Source organism: Pelodiscus sinensis, chromosome 1 (assembly GCF_052426305.1).
Source record: "Pelodiscus sinensis isolate ZL-2025 chromosome 1, ASM5242630v1, whole genome shotgun sequence".
NCBI classification, from domain to species: Eukaryota; Metazoa; Chordata; order Testudines; family Trionychidae; genus Pelodiscus; species Pelodiscus sinensis.
In genome coordinates this window covers 85,508,262-85,532,243 of record NC_143052.1, presented here as the reverse complement: position 1 = coordinate 85,532,243, position 23,982 = coordinate 85,508,262, and the positions used below count along the sequence as shown (strand labels likewise).

The 23,982-nt window shown below is 40.7% G+C and overlaps 1 protein-coding gene across 10 annotated transcripts in view; it reads left to right on the top strand.

Moving 5' to 3' along the window:
- Positions 1 to 23,982, top strand: part of ANKS1B (ankyrin repeat and sterile alpha motif domain containing 1B) — an 821,971-nt gene that overhangs the window by 659,515 nt on the left and 138,474 nt on the right. Inside the window, exon 1 of one of the 10 annotated variants that reach the window (XM_089780482.1) lies at positions 21,970 to 22,609. The exons of 8 other annotated variants lie outside the window; for them this stretch is intronic. The gene's annotated coding sequence lies outside the window, so the exon portion shown is untranslated. Of the gene's footprint in view, positions 1 to 21,969; positions 22,626 to 23,982 lie in introns of those variants that run through there. One more of the 10 variants, XM_089780480.1, reaches the window with a different exon arrangement.

The following is a 23,982-nucleotide window of genomic DNA, read 5'->3' as shown; positions in this document are numbered from 1 at the left end:
TCACTTTCACTGTTTTTCCTATATGTTATTTATATTGCTGTAGATGTCCAAGCCCCATTGTGCTGAACTCTGAACACACACTATTTAAAGATGATACCTGCCGTAAAGAGCTTGCAATCAAAATAAACAGTGCAGTCATTCAGTTATCCCTGGTTTGATTATGGGTCTTTTTGCTGAGCAAGGAAAGAAAAAGGCATTATTTTTAAAATGGGAAAATACTGTTCTAAAGCCTCAAGGTTTGCTTAGGAAGCTCCAGGGTAGCTTCCATAACCTGAAACTACTTTTAACTCATTTCTTCAAACTGCCTGAATTTCAAGTTGACAGTGTCCATTGAATGCTTTCTCAAACTGGCAGATGCTATAAGATTTAAAATACAAAACAAAACAAAAACATCACAACTAAGGAATAAAGGGACAATTAGAGATCAGGTAAGCATATGGCTGAAATCTTAGCCTACTAAAATCAAGGACAAAATTTCTCTTAACTCCAACAAAGCCAAGGTTTCATTCATGGGTTTTAAAGAGTTGCATCACTCATGCAGCTAGTAGGAGAATAAAAGAGGCATACTCTTTTTCAATTTTGTTGATTTCCTCCCATGACATTGATTTTCCCCCTTAGTTTCTTCTGTTCTTGTCATTTTGTCTCTCAGGGCACATCTAGACTGCCCTCAGCTTTCGAAAGAAGGTATACAAATTTGGCACGCATTTGCATATCTTCTTCTGATCCCATATTCAGAAGAGGGGGGTTTTTTGGAAAAAAAAGTCTAGATGCGGTTCTGTTGAAAAAAAAAAAACCTTTTCCGAAAGAACTCTTCTTCCTAAAAAAATGAGGTGTACCGGGTTCTTTTGAAAATGTGGGTTTTTTTTTTCAAAAGAACCACGTGTAGACTGCTTTTTTTTTTCTTAAAAAAAAAAAACTCTTCCGAAAACGGGATCGGAAAAGATATGCAAATTCGACACGAATTTGAATATCTTCTTTCGAAAGCTGCGGGCAGTCTAAACATGCTGTTACATATTCAGACAGTGCTTTTCTTTTCCATGTACTTGCATCTCTAAAAACAAAAAGTACTTGGAATGAGATGAGCCAAATTCACTGCTAGTATAACTTGGTGCCATTAAATTGTCTTCAATAAAACATCTCTTTACACTAACAATGACTTTGGCCTGCCAGTGTTAAGCTTGGATAAATGGCTAACCAGAGCTTCCATAGTCAATGAACTTCTGTCCACTCTAATATGTTTCTTTTGTGAATCAACTGCTCTATCAGGCTGGGAAAACAGCTGTTTTTTCTACAGTGTCCAAGTACCTAAGCTTTTACTTCCTTCACCAGCCTTCTCGACAGTGCCCTTTGGTGACGTACATATAAAACTGTATCTACAGCTCTTCAGTCTTCTGCTCAGGACTCAAAGACTGCGTCTCCACTGAATTCTTTTCAGGCGATTTTCTGAAATGTTTTCCCTCTCCCTAGCAGGGAAAGGGTTTTCACAGAACCACTAGAGGCAGATCTGGTGACTTCCCTAGCTTACCAGTAGAACAGTTTAGTCCAACAACAACTTTCTAGGTCTCAGGCTTCTGTACTCAGCTCCTTGTCCTGGTACCCCCACCCTTCTCAGTTGGCTCTTCAGTGTCCAGGGAGGTTTTGTTTCAGCAGGTACCTTGTTTCTTGGCAACATTTTGCCCAAACCCTGCTTTATTCCTGACCTTTATTCCTATACCAGCCAGCAATGTGTCATTCAGGATGGGTCATTCAGAAAAAGAAAAAAATGTGGGCCGAGCACTCCCACCGCTCTCAACTCTAGCAACTGCTATCCTGGTAGGCTACTACTAACTCCAGTGCTCCTGCTCTTTCCAGTGATGTTTATCCCCCAGATTGACTCCCTCCCGTCAAGTCTCCCTGAAAACGTCTCTTCCCAGAGGCAGCCCTGCTTTGCCTCTCAAACCTATGTTCTCCAAAATTGCAAAACCCCTTTTGAATCAGAGGAGGATTTGCAGGTTCTCACTCTTTTGAAATATCTACCAACTCTATAGCTTCTAGATGTCCTTGTGAGACCTAGCAATCTCTTCAGCCATCCATCTATAAAGCACAATCATGTAAATGCCTCTGGTTTCAACTACTCCCTCTCTTCTTCAATAATTCACCCCTACAGAATCATAGAACTGGAAGGAACCTCAAATGATCATGAAGTCCAGTCCCCTGCACTCATAGCAGGCCCAAGCACCATCTGCACCATCCCTGAATGATGTTTGTCTATCCTGCTTCTTAAAAATCTCCAATGATGGAGATCCCACTACCTCCCTAGGGGTATGTCTACACTACCCCGCTAGTTCGAACTAGCGGGGTAATGTAGGCATACCGCACTTGCAAATGAAGCCCGGGATTTGAATTTCCCGGGCTTCATTTGCATAAGCGGAGAGCCGCCATTTTTAAATCCCCGCTTGTTCGAACCCCGTGTAGCGCGGCTACACGGGGCTCGAACTAGGTAGTTCGGACTAGGATTCCTATTCCGAACTACCGGTACACCTCGAGGTTCCACGAGGTGTACCGGTAGTTCGGAATAGGAACCTAGTCCGAACTACCTAGTTCGAGCCCCGTGTAGCCGCGCTACACGGGGTTCGAACAAGCGGGGATTTAAAAATGGCGGCTCCCCGCTTATGCAAATGAAGCCCGGGAAATTCAAATCCCGGGCTTCATTTGCAAGTGCGGTATGCCTACATTACCCTCCTAGTTCGAACTAGGAGGGTAGTGTAGACATACCCTAGGTGATTTATTCCAATGATTAACCACCCTGACAGTTAGAAAGTTTTTTCTTATGTCCAACCTAAACCTCCATTGCTGCTCATTAAAACCACCATGTCTAGCTTACTCCATAAGGTGTTCACAGGAGTCTCCATGCCTTCTCTAGTCTTCCTGAAGCAGAGACATAAACAGTATTCTAAGGGAAGCAAGCCAATCACTCCTTCAAAAGATTTCTCCAAGAACTAAAGTGAGGTATGAAAATTTGCAGATGAAACAAAAGTACAGTGGAGTCCGGATTAACCGATTCCCAGTAATCTGACACTCCGATTTATCCGACCCTGCATGGTCGGATACAGCACAGGCTGAGAGAACAGCCCCGCTTGCTGCCCCGTCGCTCTCTAGGAGAAGCTGCTGCTGCCGCTGCTGCTGCTGCTGCTGCTGCTGCTGCCGGGAAGCGTCCCGGCAGGAGTGGCAGCAGCTGCTCCTTTCTTTTGGATAGTAAAGTTTCAAAGCTATATTAAGTCAATGTTTAGTTGTAATTTTTTTTAAAGAACAGCCACAATGTTTTGATGAGCATTACAATGTTTCAGACACAACCTCCTTTCCCAAGGTGTTGGTAAAGCTGAAGTTCTACTGTATTTTGGTTCCAAAAACTAATTATTATAGCTAAATCCAAAGAGAATGGAGGCAGAATTTGATCTAAATTATAAGACTTTTAATATGGTATGACACTCCAGTCCTTATATACATATACCAACAATTATTCATATGGGGAAAAGAAAACACAAGGATGCTGATTTGGCTGCTGTTGATTCTTACTCCATAGATGAAAAAAGAAGTAAAATTGCACAGCAAGATGTATTATCAAATCCTCTATAAAAATAGTTCAAACTTATTACATTTCCTGATGACAGAAACCAAAAAAGAACAGCAAACCTTACAGCAGAAAATCCTTACACACATTGTTTTCCTCCTCTTAATTGTCTGCGGGGTCAGCCCACAACATTTTGGCACCTGAGGCAGGGAGCTCAAATGACATCCCTGTGCCCCCTTGCTTGGGCCAAAACTTTGAAAGGTCTCAATTCTGCCTTCTTCCTGTTCTACTCCTCTCATGATACTTCAGAAAGAATACATATGCAAGCAGCAGCAGACACAATTTTCTACACTCAGGGTCCTAGTGGCACCCCGCCACAGACCAGCACCTGAGGCAGCCACCTCAGTTCACCTTATGGTAAGGCTAGCCCTGATTGTCTGCCACAAATGGCTTGGGTATGTTTGCAAAAATAGTAGAAGAGGGTTTTGTTGTGGGTTTTTGTTGTTGGGTTTGGGGGTTTTTTTGCTTTATTTATTTATTTAGTCAGATATAGCCTGTGATTTCAGTCATGTCCTTTTCTTTTGATTAACTTCACAGTGGTGCTGATTGAGGTAGGGGCTTAATTGACATCACACCTTACAGGTCATCATCATCATCATCATCATCATGTTCTTATTACACCTTTGGCATGCAGGGCTGCAATAAAGCTCCTCCACTCCTGTTTGTTACTGGAAAGTCTTTTAATGCTTCCCCAGCTGTGCCCTAGGTTTCTCAGCTTGGCTTCCATAGCTCTTCACCATGTTGTTTTCAGGCAGTCTCATTTTCACTTGCCTCCAGGTGTCCATCTTATTGCTACTCTGTTGTTAGAATCAGTTTTCATCCAAAGCACATGGCCAATCCATCGCCAATGCCTCCTGGTGCTCATATCCTCTTGGCTGCACTGTATGAATTGAACTTGGTTTGAGATTGTTCTGGCCCAAAAGATATAGAGGATTTTTCTGGATGGAAATGTATGGAATGAAAAAAGGTTGGACATGTCATACTTTCTCATTTCCCAGTATTCTGATTGAGCCACACTTTACAAGTGGTTTGACCTAAATCTGAGCCCCAATTCTACAGCCTTTCGCTTTAATCACTAAACCCCATTCCTTTTTGATAGAGAGAATTTTTTTTTTGCAGCATTCCATTTCACTGCACTAGCTCAGACCTATAAGGTGGTATATATGGTAAAAGGAAAGGACAGAAAATGGAAGATTATCAAAAGTAATTGTTATTTCAAAGTACTACATTGTTCACATCAATACATTCATTAAATAAATAAATTAATTCAGGTTTTGTTTCTACCCAGTGCTTTTAATTGTTAGTCTTTTGTTCCTTCAGTTTGTCCTCTCTGAAGCAAGTAAATGATAAAAATTTATTTTTGTTGCCGTTGTCCTTGGTGTTTTAAACTCTCTAGTTATAATTTATTTGACAAGAACCTTCTACTTTAAATGGGGTCTATTCCCAGCCATAAGAAATTAGACACTTTATACTGTATTCATCAGCAACAAAACTGCCTGTATCAGTGATGGACAGAATCAGGTTGATTTCACACTGCAGTCTAGGCAAGCATCTTCAAAATGCTGATTATCCTGAAGCTACTTTTTCTGATACCCTAAAAACAGCTATTGCATAATTATCAACTGTCAGTGTCACGGCACATTCTCAGGCAATGGTGCAACTGTTTGACAGAGATATGTATCTACCAGAGATAAAAATTACTTCAGAGAGTGGAGAACAACAGGGAGCTGGTTATGGCTTGCTGAGTCTCCACCTTTTCCTATCTTTAGCAGTGCAAAGGGTGTAGTGTGGGCAGAAAATCTGCCTGCCTCTATATTTGACCCTCTGGTCTTATGGAAGTATATAGCAATAAAAGGCATGGGCTGGGAAAAAGGCATGAGTTTGTGACTCCTGTAAGAGAGACAGTTGTGGAACATCCAGTTGAGGTAGATTTCAAAATGTATTGGTCAGAAATTTCCCAGTTTTAATTGCCCAGAACTACATATAGCCAAACCTTAACATGCTTAATTTCAACACGCATTATATAAAGAAATATCTCAGTTATTATAAAGAATTGATTTTATTTATTACTTTATTGTTTGTCAGCATTTTCCCACTGATTTGCAGAAGCAACATGCAAATAGTTATTACCAAACATTATTTTTAGTTGGAGTTTTCTGTCTATTATGCTTTAACATTGTTCATGAAGAAACTTGTATTATTAAAATATTGTGGACAAGATTCAGAAAACATGGTATAGTGAGGTACCAATTGTAACTTGCCTGAGCCAGCTAAATTCCCTTGTCTAGAAGTGGACTCGCGCTGCAGATGGTGGCATCCCCATTGCAGTGAATCCTGTTTCTGATGGGAAGTGAAAGCTTTAACTCTTTTGAGAAGTCTACAGAGCTCTGTCCATGGGAGCAGAGAAGAGCTAAAACAGTGTCCTCCCTGACTGCCCTAACTATGCTCCCTCCAGTCAGTAAAAGCAGATTTTTGAGATGTGCTGGCTCCTTATAGGCCCACCCCCCAATACAAGCAAAAGTGTAGCTACTTTGTGCTCCAACATATTGCCACTAGAGGCTTTTCTTGATGCTTACACTGGTATTTTTTAATGTAGGCTCTGAGATGAATCTGGCCCTGTATATCCTTATGTAACACAGACAGTCAGAATCAAACCTGGGACCTCTAGCATTGAGTCCGTGAGCCTTTACAGCATGAGCTAAAAGCTCTCAGCTAAAGATATAGAGCAGACTCATTATGCCCTCTGTAAGGGCAAGTCTACACTAGCAAATTACTTTGAAATGTCTTATTTTGAAAATTAACTCCTGAAATAACTATTTTGAAATAGCGTGTCCATACTACAGGGAAGCCTCAAAATTAGCATAATACCAGGCTCCGTTAATGTGGATGCACTACCTCCATTTAGAGCCCCAAGAAGCACTGGGGAGTAATCACTTTGAATGACTCTGGTCAGTAGTTATTCAAAAATAGCAGAAGTGGAGCATCCACACTAATGCTATTTCAATATAACTATTTTGAAATAAGTGTTTTTCCTTGTGGAAAGCAGGAGTTATTGTTTCAAAATAACAAGCCCATTATTTCAAAATAACGAGCTTGGTAGTGTGGACACTCTGCTTGTTATTTTGAAATAAGAGTTATTTTGAAATAACTCCCTTGTGTAGACCAGGGCTAAGAGGTCTCAGTGCCACTAGATTGGACAGTAAACCAAACCTAGAAGATGTGTAGGTTATGTACTTCCCCTGGTTGAGGAAGCGTGTCCTGAGTTTCAGAGACATTCCAGCTGAAGTCCTGAACAAGCCTCCACTTGTGAGGCCAACAGAACAAAGTCATTGGTAGGTGGGATTGAACCTGAAACCTTAGGAGCTAAGTATCAGAGGGGTAGCCGTGTTAGTCTGAATCTGCAAAAGCGACGAGGAGTCCTGTGGCACCTTATAGACTAACTGAAGTGTAGGAGCATAAGCTTTCGTGGGCAAAGACCCACTTCGTCAGATGCATGTAGTGGAAATTTCCAGAGGCAGGAATAAAATTTATTCCTGCCTCTGGAAATTTCCACTACATGCATCTGACGAAGTGGGTCTTTGCCCACGAAAGCTTATGCTCCTACACTTCAGTTAGTCTATAAGGTGCCACAAGACTCCTCGTCGCTTAGGAGCTAAATAGATGTGCCTGTATCACAGGTCCTAAAATCCAATGTTCTCAGCTAAGGTTGTAGAACAGATTTCAGTCTCCTTTTTCTTCATAATCTCAGTGCCTCTGGGTTACGTATACTAGAGGATATACCTGGTGTTGCTTGGGTCCTTAATTGAAATACTTTTTTTCTTCATTTAAATCATTGCTCTGGGATGGAGGTAGGGATGAGAGGTTCAGTATACAAGCTGGACCAGGTAGAAAAGACAACTCCAGCCCTCTGTCACTGCAGCAGCTTGGAGTCAGGTGAGAAGTGCCTATCCATGGCTGCTACAGCTGCAATGAGCACAGTCATGGGAGGGGTGCATGTCCCCCACTGGGAAATCCTAAAATTGATTGCCCATTCAGACTTTATTTGGCACAGATATACTGTGCCAGGGACTTTATGGAAGACTACTAAGGACTTTGCTATTAATTTTATGTGCAAGGCATTCAGATTCTATGGTGATGGGTGACAGCATAAAATCCTAAAGTAGATGGCTGCCCATCTGCATGGGTATGTACTTGAGCAGCTAGCTTGAACCACTACTTCTGGTCATACCTCTATTTTTTAGCTTTCTAGCTTAAAGAGAGTGAGCACATGTCTGTCCCAGCTCCAGTGTAGACATACCCACAGTCTTTATTTATAAGAGGACATACCATTTTTTCCATAGTGCATCATTCAATGCACAATGTTGACAATGGGTAGTGAACAAATCAGGGTTGCACATTGAATGAGCCTCTTGTCTGTAAGCCTCATTCATTACAGAAATTAGAAGGTGTGGAGAGAATGAGAAAAGGGACTTCAAAAAGAGGAAGGACACTCTTTTGGATAAGGCAGTTGAAAGCCACCCCTAATAGGTATAGCCAACAACTGGAGGAAATGTGGCAGGACAAGGAAAGCACAAATAAATAAGTGAATTTATATAAGCCCTAGTGCACAACTAGGGTATGTCTACACTACCATCCTAGTTCGAACTAGGGTGGTTAATGTAGGCAACCGGAGTTGCAAATGAAGCCCAGGATTTGAATTTCCCGGGCTTCATTTGCATCTTGCCGGGCGCCACCATTTTTAAATGTCCACTAGTTCGGACTCCGTGCCTGCGGCTACACTCAGCACGAAGTAGGTAGTTCGGATTAGGCTTCCTATTCTGAACTACCATTACTCCTCGTGGCGCCCGGCAAGATGCAATGAAGCCCAGGAAATTCAAATTCCGGGCTTCATTTGCAACTCCGGTTGCCTACATTAACCACCCTAGTTCGAACTAGGGTGGTAGTGTAGACATACCCCTAGATAGTTCTGAGAAAGGTTTAAAATGTCATGAAGGTATAAACAAATAAATAGGATAAATATCATAAACAGAAGTCTCTGCTGGACAGCTGCCTAATCATTGCCACTTAGCAATTTGCCTTTATTCATGGTGCTGCCAGGTTGAAATAAAATCTAAGATAGCAACACTAGGAAGGAAATTAAGAATGTGCAAACTTGGCTGTTTCACATATTAACATGGATAGCTGAACAAATTTCATTTTATAGGTAAGTATTACAGCTTTAGACTGAAATTCATTCAGTGAGCCCTAAAAATTCTCCGGACCCCCATTCCCTAGCAATTTGCACAGAAATGAGAACCTAGGCACCAGCCATGCTAATTTGTAGGAGATTAGTATTAAGAATTCTCTTTGCCTTCTTGTTCAATAACTAGACTTGGAATGATTCGATATTTATTGGTAAATGTCAGTAAAAGACGCACAATGGACAAAAATATGTCTACTGATAAATAATTGATATGCACAGATGAACAGAAAGAAAAATGTTGCTTGAGAACTTTAGAGTTAAAATCCGGTGGTTTAGGATTTTTGAATTATGCTTATTACAAATGGACTAACAAATCAATACTAAAAACAGGTCTCATTTATTGATTAAGGATATTTATTTTGTATATTAAATATGTGATATTGACGGTTTGTGTTTTAACAATGTATAAAATTTTAACATTTTGAAACTTAGTGTCTATTATAATTAAATAATTATCTCCCTCCCACCATAACTGACTTCAACAGTAAAAATGTAATCAATAAAAAGCTAATAAAAAGTTTCAAATAAATATTAATATTTTATGTAAAAAAATATTTAAAAAATAAAATAAAAATTATTAAAAAAATAAAATTGGTTATTGCCAAGCCTACCAATAACCTTTGCTCTGGTTTACATGTCCCAACCACTGTGAATAAGATTCAGGCCCTGCTCAGCAATTCAATGAAACCATTAATGTTCTAGTGAGTTTTAAGGGAATTAATTTAAATTATTTCCAAAACCATTTTAACTGAAAATTAGGTTCTATAAACCTTCTGAATATTGATCACATTATATTAAAGTCTATAAACCCAATTTTTTGTTTTATTTACTGCTGAAAGAGTTAAAAGACAGTACAGTACTGGTATTTCTTCTTGTATTTGAAAATAATCTATTGCTTACACTATTAATCTATAGACTGACTTGTTATAACTGTTCAAATGAAAGATATTTATGGATATTGTTAACGCATCATGAGAGAAAGAAGCCAGTTATGAATGTTTCTAATTCCAGACTGATGAAAGAATGAAGACATGAAGTAACAAAAGTTGTATGTTTGTGTGTTTCAAAATGTCCAAATCATTCTTGCTCTATTAATAATTAAAAGACAAATTCTGACCTGTTGTAATTCCATTGATTTTGATGGAGTTACACCAAGGAAGACTATGGTCCTAAAATTTAAAGTAAAGCATAAAAATATTAAATAACTGAATACTGTATACGGAAGAGATGAGACTGCTTAAGAGGAGGGGAGAGAGCTGGTACAATGGTATTACAGAAGGTTAAAAGGGACTGCTCACACAGGGCTCATTACAAGACTGGGACATAAGTAGTCAGTGTCTTCTGTGGACTGATACTAATTTTTTTTTTTTTACATTTTAAAATTAGATCAGAAAATAAAGATTCTGTCTCAAAAGTTAGATACGGGTTTTACATCTGGCTCTGTAGCATTGTTTTTCATTGAATCAGGCCCATACTCATTATTCTCCATTTATATCATAGACACATTAATGTTCTTAATGTAACAATTTTTAAGTAAAACATATACCAGAATTAATGACTGGCTTGCTTATGTAATGGTAAAGAGTAAAATACTTGCTTTTAAAAAGTACAGTAGTCATTTATTATTATAGCTATTATGAAAAGGTAAATTTATCTCATATTTTGCTGCCTTTGAACAAAAGATTTTGATTAGGATAGCTATAGAATCATTTTGGCTGAAGGTGACTTCTCTGGGGCCATCTAATACATCTCTTGTAACATGCAGGATTGATTCAGTTATTTATAAACCATCCCCAAGAATAATAAATGGGCTTCTTATACAATAGTTCAGTTTAAAATGGCAATGTCACAACCACCCTGGGTTGCACCATAACCTCACTGTTTCTATAGTTATACAGTCTTTCCTAATGTTTAACCTACATTTTCCCATCTACTTGTTAAACTAACTGTTCATTCTTCTTTGATTAATCAGAAAAATTCTCCCACTTTATGACATCTCTTTTAATTTTTGGTAAATAGTTGTGTTTGTCTCTTTTGGCTAGAATTAACCCATTTAACTCTGTTAGCAGTCTCTCATAGGTCTTGTTTTTTCAAATCTTTTCATTTGTATTTCTCTCTGCCAAGCTTTCTACGACTTAAATGCATCTTTTCAAAAGGGTGACCTCCGTATTGCTTAGTATTAATGATATATTTTTCAGGAGCCCAGACATGGTAACTGAGGTTTAGGGAACCCAGGGCATGTCTATACTGCACGGCAAAAGTCAAATTAAGATACTTTACTTCTTCTATGTCAATTACATAAATGAAGTCAAAATAGCTTAGTTTGGCTTTTGGTGCTGTCTATACAGCAGGAAGTCAAAGGAAGAACACTCTTCCTTCAACTTTCCTTATTCCTCATTACAGGAGTCGGAGTAAGAAATTCTCCAGCTCAACATTATTTTGAAATAATAGCTTGCTATATAGACATGCATTTCCCCCAGTGAGCATGGAGAAGAGACCAAAGGGCAAATCATGGGAGGGGAATGAAGCAAGGAATAGCAGTTGGTAGAGCACTTGCACTGTCTGTTGAGCCAGAGGCCAATAGAACCACAGATAAGGAATAGAGGTGATACTATGGCTAGTATATCAGGTATCTGTATGTTATGGAATCCCAGGAAGAGGGGCATTTTATGCAATCACAGACTTAAGGCAAGCAATGCCTTAGTTTATTTAGTGTGTGATATTCCTATAACTTAAAACAATTAAACGTAGCACTTCTCTTTTCTACAGCAGCTTTGAACTATTTACTTAGATTCAGTTTACATGTAATCCTGGAGGCAGAAGTGACAATTGTTGGATATTTAATTTTTGGCCTGTGTTATACAAGAGGTCAGATTAGGGGATCATAATGGCCCCTTCTGGCCTTAAAATGTATGAATTTTCTGAGGTTGTACTATCTACCTGTATTTTTCCAGTTTATATTTATGTCTTTAATTATTCCTCACTCTGTAAAAAAAGTACTTTACATTTGTAACTGAGTCTCATTTCATTGATTTCACTAGGGTTGAGCAAATTGCAAAATTTCTGTTCCACAGAAAATTCTAATATTGCAACACTTAGTTTTGCCCCGAATTGGGACAAAAATTTGAAATTTTTAATTTTTTCAGGGAACAAAATATATTTAAAAAAACAATTTTAAAAGGCTGAAATGTTTCATTTAAAAGTGATCAGACAGAATGAAACATTTTGGCATTCCCAATACTGAGATGTTTGGTTTCAAATTTGTTTAACATTAAACAGCATTTCTCCATTTGTGGCACATTGCCTCATGCAAGTTGTACAGTACTTTGGGAGTCTGATACTGCCATCCTTTCCAATGTGCCAGGCTCCTTGGCCAGAGTACTTCTCCCATGATCCATCCATAGACATGTGTTTCATATGGTGCATCATGCAGTTTGGGTAGAGGGGGATCCATTTTGCATTAAGTGAGATGTAGTCCTTCAGAGACTGGAAAACTGATTTTTTTGTTTCCATAATTGAAATATTCCTATGGAAAATGCTGATTTTTTTGAAAACTAAATTTCTGCCAGACAATCATTCTGAAAGAAAAATGCTGACCAACTAACTCCATGCAAGATTGGTCCCAATTATGATAATATGTATGACATTATTTTTCTGAAGCTGCTCACATATTGACAGCTTATTTGAACAATTTACCAGGTGTTTAAGTTAAACTTACTGGGAAGCAATATACTGGTGGAAGACAACCTGTGGCTTGGAAGCTGCATGCCCATCAAGGTAATCTGATTGCAGGCCACAGGACATTTTGCTGACATTTACTGTCCACAGGCACCACCCTCTGCGGTTCCTAATGGCCAGGATCAGAAAGCCACAGTCACTAGGAGCTGCAGGGGGCGGTGCCTGCAGATGGTCAAAGTTAGCAAAATATCTCACAGCTCACAATCAGGTTGCTCACCAGTGCAACATACTGTTCTGTAGTTCTCAGGCCATTTTCCACACTATGTATTCATTAATCATGATTAACTAAAGCTTCTTGTCTTAATCAGTGCTTACATTTTCAGACTCTTTTTCAGTGCTTACTTTTTGATCACTGATCAGTTTACTGATCTCCCGTCATCTCTTTGTTTAATTCTCCTCTGTTTTGTCAAAGGAGAAATACTTCCCATTAGTATGAGGTTGAATGGCTCTATGTATTTTTCCCTCTGTTCTTCAACAGCTTCTAACTTTGCTGATACCACATGTCTAAATCATACTTCTTTCCAATTCAGGTCTTATCCTACTTTGTCTCATTTAATGATTGTTTGATCCTTATTCTCTTTGTTTTTTATTCTATCTAAAATTCTTCAGAGCTAGCCTCTCAGGCTATGTCTAGACAAAAAGTCATGGAATAACTATTCTGAGATACCTCCAGTATCCCAAAATAGCACTGCAGTGTAGATGTAGCCTTCTTGTCTTCTGATACTTCCGCAAGGGTCCTGATCCTTGATCACCTTGAAAATGAGAAATTGGACAAGAGCTTTACTCTCTCAGGCTACGTCTAGTTACATTCCTGTATTGGCAGAGGGATGTAAATGAAGCACTTCAAAAGTGCAAATGTAGTCGGGATTTAAATATCCTGCGCTTCATTTGCATAATCACGTAAAGGCGCTTTTTCAAAAAAGCGCTATTTCGAAATTGAAACCACAGTCTAGATGCAGTTCTTTCAAAAATGGGGTGCCGGGGCCCAGCTGAGTGGCACAGTGTGCCACAGAGGAAGGGGAAGGAGGGTGAGGCGCTGACGTACACGGCCAGGGGGCATGGCCAAGTATGTCAGCATTACAGACGCACAGACATTGGGCTACTATATATATGATAAGTGCTGTGTAGACTGTACCAAATTATAAAATAAGCTATTTTGAAATTAAGTAGAAATAAACTACACAATTTGCATATTTCGAATTGAGTAGCTTATTTTGAGCTACGGGTACAGTGTAGATGCACTCATATGGTAATGTCAATAACTTCTTCTGATTTCCTCATCTGCTTCAGAATTTTCAGATAGTGCTCAAATCCTGGTTGTCATTGTACCTGGGACCTCTGAATTAGCCTCTACTGCATAAGCTAAAAGCCACAAGTCTTCTAAATAGACCTGTAGTAGACTCTAATCTCTTGATCATATAGGTGTCACTAGAGGGGGACAGAGCACCAATCAAGCGGGCCTGGATTACACACATACCTTCTATTCCAAGGTAACCAGTCTGTGTTTTATGAAATAAAATAGAGTTCTATCTTCATGTATATCCCCAACATTAGACTAATCCTTAACATTAGATCCCTTTCAAAGGGTGCCATTTTTTCTTAGACTTTCTCAGCTCAAGTTGGTGAGTAACTACCCCATAGGGTTTTCTGAGGTGCCCATTGCTGTGGTATTTAAGCACCACACAATAATTAGACAGCCCTAAATAGCAACATCCCCATGTCTTTCTTGTTCTCAAAATGCAAAATAGTGATCACTAGGGTCATCAGGTTAGGACAGTACTTTCCACCAGGAAGATAGTGAGTATTCTATACATAGCTCTTTATTTTTTTATGCACTGTATTAGGAGTGAGTGTAAGTGACATCCTTCTCTGCCAAATGGACAGTGCTGTCACCAAGGCGAAGCAAGTGGAAACACTATCTCAGCCTGGCTTTTCTACTGAGCTCTTAGAGCAAGTTTTTAAAAAAATAGCACTAACAGTTCTATGCAATATCAGCAGGGGTACCTCAGTCATCCCCCTCTGTTCCACTCAGCATGATATCACTGGCAGCAAGGAACCTGAACCCAGGTGTGTGTAAGGGAGACAAAGATATGTTGCACATGCACTTGAGTTGCTTCCCTCACAGCTAGCAAGCCCTCAGGTTGCCCTTTCTCCTAAGGAAGAGACATCCCTGAGTGGTTGACATTTGAATTGCTGAAGAAAAGACTGAATGATCTTGACCCTTGCAAAAGTCCACACATGAGAGTTCTTGGAGTGGCAGTGCTCATCCTCTGTAATCTATCTGAAAGGAATGAAATAAGTCAATTAAGTGCTGTTCCATCCTAACTTCTTTTTAGTGCTAGTTTCCTGTCATAGTTTATCCTGTGCAGTTAAATATTCCCTAAGTCCTATTACTAAAACTTGTTTATCATACTTTCTAAGGGATGGGATGTGACTTAGAGAGACAGCTTTGGAGGTGAAGGACTGTGGGAAGAATCTTGCTGGTCTGATTCACTTAACCCTTGTCAAATTGGGCAGTCATGTTCTCATAGGACCCTTAGATTATACATATTTTTCATGCTCAAAAAGGTAAAGTGATTTCCTGTTCATGCTCACTCATCTATTGTCCACACCAAAAAGCCCTCTTCAGCAATACTGCCACTATTCAGCAGCAGAGAATAAAATTTCTAAGGTTAGCAAATTGTGTTCTCCTTGCCTTTCTATTCTGTTTCCTTAATTAAAGATAACATAATTAAAAATATAATCCAATAATAACTAACATGCATGTATCCCAAGACCAATACAGAAGAGTGACTTTACCCACTCAGCTCTGGTGCAAATGCTTAATTTATTCAGTGCCTAACACGCTCTCTTAGCAAACTCCAGTTTAGTAGGACTTGCTCTGCTCCTTTTTCCCATTCTGGTGGCTTTTCATTCAAATTAGTACAATATTCCAATACAATAAGCAGTACTTTATACCACTGAGATTTTTCCATTCGCATAATTTTTCTATCATTTTATTTCACTTCTACTGCACAGTAAATGTTTCTCACAAGTCTCTTGCCCAACTCTCTGCAGATTATGGTGATCTTGGGTACTCATAAAACCTATACTTGTGGACCTAACTATGTAGACATAATTCAGGTGAAAGTCCCTTTGAAGTTAATGGAAATTATACTTGAGCAAAGACTGCAGGACCAGGGTCTTTAAATTTTATTTTATATTGTTTTATTTTGCTCTTTTCCCTCAGTGTGTAGAGAGTAGCTCAGCTCCTTTAACTTCCCACCAATGACTAATTTTCATTTGCACTGAACTCTACTTCCTTTGCTACAATGATGATAAATGATGGTATTTATGTCAGCAGTCCAGTCCAAACTGGCAGTGCTAATTTTTAACACTGAGTCAAATGACTCAGAACTGAAAGAGAAAAATGATTTAACATTGAAACTTGTCGAAACTTGTCTGAGCATTTAGGACATTATGGTAATAATAAGGCTTACTGAAAAAAATGTTTCAACTTACCTTTAAGAGATCATTAATTAGTTATCATAAAATAATCTTCACTGGCTAGAAAAATTCCAAGATAAACATAAACTTGAAATTTATGAACAATACATCTTGGGGGAAAAACTAGCTTTCCACTCTCTCCAACAGACCACAATTTTATTTTAAAAAGCCATCCATTCTTAAACAAGACCACAAAGCTCAAAATCTATCTTCTCATTAGAAGCAGTAGGATCAGCTGTGTGACATGATGAACTCTTTGGCCATCTTCATTAGGATTGGGGGAGAGAGTGTTTTTTTAATCTAACAAATAAGCCTGACTGCTTTGGTATGGATGGAGAATGTTACTTTTTCCAGTATTTCCAATAGAAGACCATTTATGGGATTCTTTTTTGCAACACGTAACATATTGTATACAGCTGCCCTTGAAATCAATGCCAGTCTTTTCACTAGTTTCACTGGAAGTTGGATCAGCCCTGTTGTCAATGACTGCAGAATAAATTATGGTTGGTATGTGGATGTCTATGAGATTTCACGGCACGCATGGTAAAAAGGATTCTCTATGGCCATCTCTGGACCCACATAGTGAGAGAGATATGAAGAATAATATCTTCAGGCTAGAATTATGCATTGGACAAACCCTCCAAATACTACTCTCCTTGTCTGATCATATCCAAAAGATCAGTCTTCGCTCCTTCTTGCCAGGGTAACGAGTACTCCCTGAACCTTCCAGATTTTCAACTCGTCCTTAAGACAGCAACTACCCAAATACAATGCCAAGGAACCAGTGCATTAGCACATCAGTACAGTACAGTACCTCTGACACCTGGGCCCACTCCCTACCCAAGAGCATCACCGTGGTTCACAGACAAACTACAGTAGATGAAGCACACAGATAAATAGTTACAGTGTTAATAGAACACAAAGCTTTCTGAATTCATCCATCATCAGCACCAATAATTTTACAGGCCTACATCAATGCAGGAAGAATCACAGATAGCAGAGCTATTCTTGGGTGCATATCCCATATTGGACCAAGCTTTGACCACTGTAAAAAGCTGCCAGTGTACTTTGCCGTTAAGATCAACTGAACATATATGAGATTAAGCAGGGAAGAAAATTCCATTCCTGATCTTTAGCTGCAACCTGTGAAATGGATCTCTGTCCCTTCTGACTGGTGGAAACAAAGATCAACTATCCTCACTAATAGTGGAAATTGTTAATACCTCCCTCAGAGAAGCATACTCACAAACTCACTGAAAACACAACGGTCTCACCCGATGTTCAAAAAGCCAAAAGCAGACCGTGATGATACCTTTAACTACCATCCAATTTCCAGCTGCCCATTCCTGGGCAAAATAATTGAGATAAGAGAAACAGCAAGCTTGAACAATATGTGACATCAACCAACATCTTGAATGCATGACAGTCAGGGTTTTAACTGAGCAGAGCACAGCACTAGCCTTAGGAGCACTGAAAGACTACCTTCTTATGGCCATGGAAGGAGGCATGACCTCTATTCTCAGATCATTGGACCTCTGACACAAGACACTACTGATCTGCCAACATGATCTACTAGGTATAGCTTGCCCAACGCTACAATGGCTTCATCCATTCCTCTCTTATTTACCCGCAATATCCCACAGGGATCCCTCCTTCTCTTCATTATATAAATGAGACTACAGGGAGAGAGAGAGACAATACCAGCTCAGATGCCAACAATATACAGAGAACACTTAGTTATTTCTTATAACATTGACACAACCCCCATCACTAAGTTACCCGAAAGCCTACAGGAGATCAGATTTTGGATGGAGGGGTACTGGCTCAAGCTGAATCCAGCTACCAAAGTGATGATGGTTGAAAAGGGGAAAGATTTTGAAGAATTAGCTACAAAACTGAAGAATTAGATACAACATTGAATGAGGACAGCCCCCATTGGTTACATTGGTGCAAAGTCTTGGGGTCCTGTTTGACATTTAACTAAGTTTGGAGAGCAAGATACTGTCTATTTTTAAAAATGCCTTCTTTTACCTCCAGCTTGTTAAACTCTTTGCTTCTTTCTAGGGCCTGACCATTTGTCACCTCCAGGCTGAATTACTATAAAACCCCATATTTGAAGCTGAATATGAAGATGGTACCTACCGAGGCTCTAGTTGTCATAGAACTAGGTTGCCAACTTTCTCCACGATCTAGGTCATGGAGATCACATCAGATCATTCTCATGTCCTTTTATTGGCCCTCAGTCAGTTTCAGATGTCTGTTTAAAGCCTTGGCCTTATCTTCAAAGTGTTTACTGGATCAGTCCCAATTACACTAAACACTGAATTTCACTCTATTAACTACCGAGGCAATGAAGATCACAAAACTTAAGATAAAGCACATGACAGCTGAGGACAAAGCATATTCAATCAAAAGGATTCACCCATTGAAACATCTAGGCTACGTCTATACTGTAGCATTTTGTTGGCAGAGGAAATGCAATGAAGCACTCATTAGCATTTCTCATGCTCTCATTTGCATAGTCTCTTCCTATCCATTTTGCGGAAGACATTTTTGCAGAAAAAAATGCAGTGTAGACGGGGCCATTTTGTGCAAAAAAACCCTTTTGCACAAGATCCCTTATCCCTCAAAAAAGGAGGAATACAGGATCTTGTGCAAAAGGGTTTTTTGCGCAAAATGGCCCCATCTACACTGCATTTTTTTTCCACAAAAGCCTCTGCCAACAAAATGCTACAGTGTAGCCCTAATGTAGGCAAATTGAAAGACCAATCATCTTTAAACAGTGTGGCAAAATGTTCCTTTTCAAAAAAGCCTTTCCAGCACATCAAGAATGTTACTCACAACATAGACGATCCATATATTATATTTAATATTTATATGTTTAAATAATTAAAAAGAAACATTTCAGTACATTTGTTTTCATGTTTTTCAAATACAAATTTCTATACCACAAAAATAGAATTTTTTTTTTATTTCAATCCAGGACAAAATCAAATTTCAAAATGTTGGAATTTCCCATGAGATGGAAATTCTGTTTTACAAATCAGATCTACTTATTTTAGATTTGCTTCCAAACATAGATCCAATCATGCTATTCAATCTGCACAGGTACAAGAGTCTGCCTAGTTACAGGATTGCAACCTTAGGAAGCAGTGTAAGATATTCAGTCAAACAAAATGACTCCTCAAAACCCCTTCCAAGATTTTGTACTGAAGAAAGCCTAAGTTGGATGTTAATTTGGCAAATCTAGGTACTTAAATTCAGTCATTATATACAGAAGTTTTTTTAAAAAACAATATTGTGGAACTGCCTGTCTGCACATCCATTACATTATTTTAAGCCACACACATGAATCTGCAATTACATAAGGGGGCATTATAATAAAAGTTACTTTGTTCACTTTAGTCAAATCTGTATTTCTCTATCCAAAGTCAATATTATTATGCTTTATAATTTTTCCAAAGAGTGGGTCAGTGAATTAATCATAAAATGTCACATAACTTTTCTCTTTATGCCATATCAGTTAGGGGTTTTTTTGTATAGGGAAGGGAGGAGAGACTAGTCTGTGCAGTAAACACATTTTATTGTTATTAACACAATAATGAAGTAAGCTTTTTATGAACAGCGAACACTTACTGTTTGAGTTATGGTGCTTTTCAAAATGTTTCCGCTCAGCTTTGGTTTAAGACATAATTAAGTCTTTGAGGAATAACATTTCAAATGGGCCTCAACCACAGTGGTCCTGTTCAAAAACCAACTGTTTGCAATTCTGTATACATACATATATAAAATGGGACTGCCAGTGAATTTCACTTTTGTTTTATTTTGTAAGTTAATTTAGTGCCTATGCAAATGATAAACTCAAGAGCATTCGCTTAGCTTGTGTCGATGCTGTGAAAGGTGGCTTCAACAGCTATCACTGGATCTCAACCCTCATCTGCTACATCCCTTCCTTCTTTACACCTGGTTGGTCTACACCAGTGTTTTTCAAAGTGGTCTGCAAAACCACTTTGAGAAACCTGATAACTGGCCACACCAGTGTGTTTATAAACCGGTGCTGCAGCCACTGAGCCTCGCAGCTCCCATTGGCTCCAGTTCACCATTTAAAGCCAAGGGGAGCTGAAGGAAGTGGTGTGTGTCTGGCCACCGCTTCCCACAACTCCATTTGGCTGCAAACGGAGAAGCAGAGCCAAAAGGAACCATGAGGATTTGTGGCCACAGCATCGGCAAGTAAACACATCCACATGGCCAGTTAGCAGGTTTGTCAAAGTGATTTTGCAGACCACTTTGAGAAACACTGGTCTACACCAGCGGTAGGCAACCTGCAGCTTGAGGGCCAGATGTGGCCCATCAGGGACTATGTGCTGACAACAAGACATTTTGTTTAGGGTTGTCAGATTCCTCTGGTTTCCATCCACATAGGTTTTTTTTTCTCCCCTTACTGGTATTACTAAAGGGACATGTACCTAAAACAAGGGCACATGAAGTGAAGTGCATGCTGGTTGCACACAACATTGACTATGAGAGTCATGTGCTCCCTCTGCATCCAATCAAAGTGCTGCTTCAGTTCAATTGGCAAACCCAGCAAATCCTAGGTACACAAACGCAGTTAGCAAAAATACCGAATCCTGGGAGATTGACTTGGTTAAAACAATCTTGCAGCCCACTGAGATAAAGAGGGCCACTCAAGCAGCCCAATCACTAATTGAGGTTGCCCATCACTAGTCTGTAAAGTTAGGCTCTTGTAAGCTGCTCTGTAAGCGTCTATATTACAAGATTGCTCCCACCAATGTAGGTTGCCTACTACATTAATAACTCCACTTCTGCAATAAACGAAGTGCTTAGGTCCATGTTGTTAAGGTGACACAGTGTCGATGTAGACACTGCATTACTTACATTGCCTGTTAGCTGACAGCCCCATGTGTGGCTCACAGCTGGTGCCCTCTTGATCCAAGTGCCTCTGGTGAGGCTGCCCGCCAACAGCAGGAGCCTACATAGACAACAACAGCAAACTTAATTATTTGGAGGCTGCACACTGACCTAACCTAACTTGATGGACTTACAGTTTAGACAAGGCTTTCAGTTTTCTTTTGCAGAGGCAGCAAATCATACTAAAACCACTACATTCACTTGTTTGTTTTGTTTAAAACTAAAAATGTCCGAAAACTTAGGCCCTACTCTGACAATCCACATGGATGCATCCATTGAGGCTATGTGGATCCAAATGCAGAATAAGGGCCTAAATTCTTGAATCTATTAGTTCCTAGAATAAACCTTGCAGTCTATTGGAACTATACCAAAGTAGCATCATTTTCACTAGGAACTACATGACTTACATGTGCTTAGCTCATTATAGTAAAATATTTTGACTTGGCAAAGTTCTGATCTTAGACCCCTGGGCAGAACTTGATTGATAATGTGCTCATCTTATGTACATAAAACTTCCCTTGGGGGAACAAAATAACGTTTGAGAGCCACCACACGGATCTGCAAGAGCAACTCTGCCCTGAGACATTTTTAAAAGTTAATATTAAGGGAATTATCTTTTGTTTTATATTTCTTTTATTAGCGGATGCCGTTGTTGGTGCTGAGGGGGACGCCTGTACTGTAGGAAACAATCGGGTGGGATGCTGATTTGTTCACATTAACTCGTGAATTCTAGATTTGCTCAGACGTAGCCAAACCCTGATGTACAAGCAAGTGGCTGAGCTGAGAGGCAAGACAGGGAAGCTGCTTTGGGAGCTGGTAGGAGGCAAGATGGTTTTCTCCTCCCCTCCCCTCTGTAAGTTGCAGACGCTGCACCCCCGGACTCTCCCCCCGCACTTTTGGGGTTCTGCTGTGCTCCCCTCCCCCCCCCCCCCCCCGCCAGAGGAATGACCGGCCTCCGGCCCGCCCCTGGGGAGGAGATAGTCACCTCCAACAACAGCTGCCCCCCCGTGACGCCCCCGCTCCCGCGCCCTGTGCTCGGTTGCCCCCGGCCGGAGGCTGGTGCCCCAGGTGCAGTCACCGGTAGCAGCCGGCTCCCCGGGCACCATGTGGGCGCTGCACAGCGGCCGCCGCCCCCTCCCCGCGCGGGGGAGACATGGAGCATAACCATAGTAACGGGATGCGCGCGGGGGCCGGCGCGGCGGGGGTTGGGGGGCGCCAGCGCGGCGCCGGGACCCAGCCAGCCCCGGGGTGCGGGGGCGCGCGCGCCCTCCCTGTCCGGCCCCTCCCCCCGCAGCCCTCCGCGAGCGAGCGGGCGCCGAGCGAGCCGCTGCCGCTGCCCCTGCCCTGAGCGCGCGGCGGGAGGAAAGGGGGGGGCGGCGCGGGGGCGCGCGCGCGGCGGTGTCGGCTGGCTCGGGGAGGGGAGCGGGTGAGCGCTCAGCTGTGCTCGGCTCCGCCGCGCTTTCCCTGCCTCACTCCGCGGGGCAAGGCAAGATGCACAAAGGCGAGGGATAAAAGCTGCAGCAAATACATATCCCTGAGCGCAGCCGCCCCCCGCCCAGCCCGGCAGGGCCCGCTCCCCAACCTGTCGCCGCCGTCGCTCCTAGGTGAGACCGGGGGCCGGTGAGTAGCCAGGGCGCCTGGATTGCCATTGCATGGACCGCTGTGCCCCCCTTGCTCCCCTCCGCAGCCCCCCGGCTCTGGTGGGGAAGGGCGATTGCTGCCCCTGGGGCAGGAAGCTGAGCCCGAACCTGGGGGGCTCACCCTTTGTCCCCCACCCACCCCACCCTTATTTCTTGTAGTTTGGTTTGATGCTAAGGATTATTTTATGTTAACCTGTGCGGCTGTCTGTCTGTCTGTCTGTCTGTCTGTCTATTTATCTGCCTGCCTTGCTCCAGCTCTGTAGTGTTGCAAAGGGCAGGTGATCTGTTCTCCCTCCCTCCCCAATGCTTCGTATTCAGGAATGTCGATCATTCTGTGTTTTGTAAAAAAAAAAAAAAAAAAAAAAAAAAAAAAAAAAAAGGGTAAAGCGACATGTTAATCGCGTGCGATGTAGTTTCAGCTGCCTGATGGAGATGGGTCCTGTCGTCTGGTGAGTTTTCATCACCTTTGAGTGGTACTGGGAGGAAGAGACACTGAAAAGCTTTATCTACACTGTGCTCTCTTCGTGTATTTTTAAGCAATGATTAATCTTTTGGGGTGGGGGAGAGTGGGAATGTACTTTCAAGTGATACACCCTGGAGAGCTATAATATAGCATGCAGAGCCGGCAATTGCTGCTTTCATGAAGGTTGTGTCAGCATTTACGTTGTAAACCTCTATTTTCAGAGACTTTATAACTCCTGACTAAAACTTGTCAAAGACGGTCTCAGCTTTACAACCATGCTATTTTGTCCTTTTTGTTTAGACATTGTCAAGAAAATCAGTTCAGCTGTTTAAGGGCTAGGAATGTAAAAAAGAAACAGCAATGAGTACAAGTTGAACTCATGATTCATGCTTTTGTAATTCATAAAGGCTTAGATTTTAAAAATCAAATGTAAGAAGCTATTCTTTATATTCTGGAATGATGGTTGCTAGAATTGGCATTATCATATTATTTAGACTACAACTTACTGCACATGTGCAGTAATATTTTTCTTTGAGGGTTTTAAGTATGTGGACTAAGACCTATTTTCATGTGTCTTGGAAAAATTCCTTTCCACTTTTGTTCATGTATGTGAAGTGGTTGAGTGCTGGCAATGAATGCCCACATACACAAAATCAAGATTTAGTCCACAGTGCTCTGGACAGCAGCAGTATTAACAACATAAACCATAATGTCCAGTTTGGGGAGCATTACTGAAAAAAACATATCTTGGCTTCTTTGGACATTCTGGTCTGTTATGCCAATGAGTTACCAACTAGTAGGAAAGTAGCCTTTGCTGTGACAGATAGCACCTGTTCTTTTGGATCCATATAAAAAATCCCCATATTTATGTACT